Raw genomic sequence first — 2,960 nt, 5'->3', positions numbered from 1 at the left:
GGAAAATCTATGACAAACATATATTATTTGACGACTATTCTCCGTCTTTTACGTTAAACAAAGGAAGGTTTACTTTTGGAACGACTCACGTACTTATTCCTTTCTATTCTGAGAATTGTACATGAGATTTAGAATATCCCTTTTTGCACCCTGTCAAAGAGAAAAAAGCTTGTCGTTGGTGCACCAGCCCAAATGTGACAACAATATTCCATGCACAGGCGAATGGCGGATTTGTAGAGATATAGGATACCAGAAGGCGTCAGAAGTTTTCTAACTACTAATCGCGTGGCTCGGGGATATTTTCGTTTATGGGTTAACAGGTCTGTAAGTTCATCAAAGCACATTCCGTGGAAGTACTTATAAAATAAGCATAGGGATGCAAAACGGCAGCGATACGACAGAGGATTGAGTTTGGTAGACAGTACGTAGCCTATCGGGTAAGAAATAGAATAATGTACAATTCTTAGATTCATGAATAAGTACGAAGGTCGATCCAAAAATAAGGCTTTTATTTTTGTAACTAAAAAACTAAAACGCTGAAGAGATACGAAGACGAGAGTGTTACCATTAAAACGAGCGATCTTTTGTGCTCCAGACTCTTTTTTTCTACATAGCTAACACCATTCTTAATGCACTTTTGCCAAAGACGAATGATGCATCGATCGTTTTGTCACTCATATCTCTATCGCCACTCTGAAATCGGCGAACCCATCTCCTAACTGCACTGACATCAACTGCATCGGCTACGTGAATGTTCAACGGGCACAGGTGAATGTTGATCTATTCAAATTTTTTTTCTATATGAAAGAATCCAATGATCTATCTCTGCTTGTGACGCACGTCCATAACAGGGGTTGGTTTCTTAGAGGTTTCGTCAACATTTGCAACAGAGAAATGAAACTTTCAGGTCATGAATGCATAAGTTCAGTCATTATAATGCAACTTTTAACCCCCTCTGATCCATTAGGGCGAAACAAAAAATAAGAGGTAAGAGGTGGCTTCAAAAAGTTTTCAGACTTTTTTGTACAGGCATCGTAGACTCTTGAAAATTCAATATATTATTGCTATATGTTTTACAAGATGATTGATCATTTTTTTAAATTTATTTTAGGTGCAAATGAACGACTACAACAGGAATTGGAATACACGCTACTAAAGCCTGATTGTCAGAGCTGGGGAATTTCCAAAATGCAATCTGGACGTGAGGACACTTTAGAAGAACGATATGCAATAAAATTCTGTCTAAAACTTGGTTAAAATGCCACAGAAATGTGTGGAATGCTTCAGACTGCTTTTGGAGCATTTTGCATGAATCAAACATCATTTTTTTTTAGTGGCATAAGAGATTCAATGAAACCAGGGAGTCTGCGAGGGATGATGAGAGATGTGGGAGGAGTAAGGAAGTTAGAAATGATTGGCTAAACAGAGAATTTTATGGATAAGGACTACCGTGTGCCTATATAGACATTAAGTGCACAGTTTGATGTCAGTGTGGGAACTGTACACACAATTATTGACGATTAGCTAAAGATTCGGGGGATTTGCGCAAAGTTTGTCCGAAGGGTGCTCCATTCTTGTCACAGACTATTTGACCAAAATAGGTATCAAGACAGTTCCTCACACCCTATAGTTCAGACCTTGCTCCGTGTGGCTTTTGGTTATTCCCTAAGTTCCAAGAAAACCTTAGCGGGTGTAGTTATGAGACAATTGAGGAGATGAAAGAGGTTGTGACGCGGATCATTAACACGCTCACATAAGAGGGTTTCCATTGGAGCCTTCCAGAAGTTGTTGGAATGGTACAAGTGCATTGCAGCCAGAGGAGATTACTTTGAATGGGAACTAGAGTTCCAGGTGTGTGCTAGCAATAAAAGTGTCCATACAAGAAAAGTTTAGAAACTTATTGAAGGCACCTCGTATTACTTTGGGAATGTTTCTCGTGTATTTCGTTTTAATCCAATGAGCACAATAAAATCGTTGGGTCTTTGCTTGCGCTTGACACGCATAAAAAATACAACGTTATGAATAACGATTTTTACTATATTTCTCTTTGTCGTTTCCATACTTTCTCAAGAACTAGGAAAATCTGTCTGAACATTTTTATAGACATTTATTATAAAACGGTGCAGCGGACTAAGTATTATGATATCCGTTTGCTGCACAGTTAGAGATTAATAGGGTTTGGCCACCACAGTAGACCATTGCCTGATAAAGTACTAATTCTTAGTCAACGGGCTATAACTATTGCCCGCTTTTAACCGGTTAAAAAATCTGGTGCAAGCGCACTTATTGGTCCATGCTATTTTAAAAAAATAGTATTTTCAAGTTTAATTAAAGTTTTACGATACCTGTTTTTATTAAATTGTTAGGTGAAAGTACAGAATAAGTACACAACACCCTCCCGTCCGCATATTAATATTACCGTACTAAATAATAACGTTATTATTTCAGCACGGATCAATAAGTACATGAGTATCAAAAGTCTACTAATGACATTATTACAATTTGACGAGAATGAAACACTGTGGCAAGGCGACATCATAACCGGGACAAGAACCCATCGGAATTTCACTCAACGCAAGGCATGATTATCGAGGATGGTGTCATATTTCTAGAAATGGCTGAACCAGTTTTCTGTCATACATTCGTTGACAGTTCCTGGGTCACCTTCCGTGCCATTATTTTCTCTTTTCTGCTGTTGCCTTTGAACTCAATACGTTATTTCTACAGAATGACTCCAATTACAATTTTTTAACCCCTCATTATCAAAGCTGTGAGATAAAGGATAAACAAGTAATGTCAGTATAGCATTCTAGCTGTCATCACCTGGTGTTGCCCGGGAATGTTTTTTTTTTTTTTTTTTTTTTTTTTTTTGCTTTTTTTATTTTTACATTCAATTATCAGATCGGTGCAAAAGTTTTTGCCGGTTTGTAGAATGGGCATTTTAAAACATTGACCGGAAA

The sequence above is a fragment of the Euprymna scolopes genome, chromosome 40 (assembly GCF_053919585.1).
Source record: "Euprymna scolopes isolate OS-2025 chromosome 40, ASM5391958v1, whole genome shotgun sequence".
NCBI lineage: Eukaryota > Metazoa > Mollusca > Cephalopoda > Sepiida > Sepiolidae > Euprymna > Euprymna scolopes.
This window is presented reverse-complemented; position numbering follows the sequence as displayed.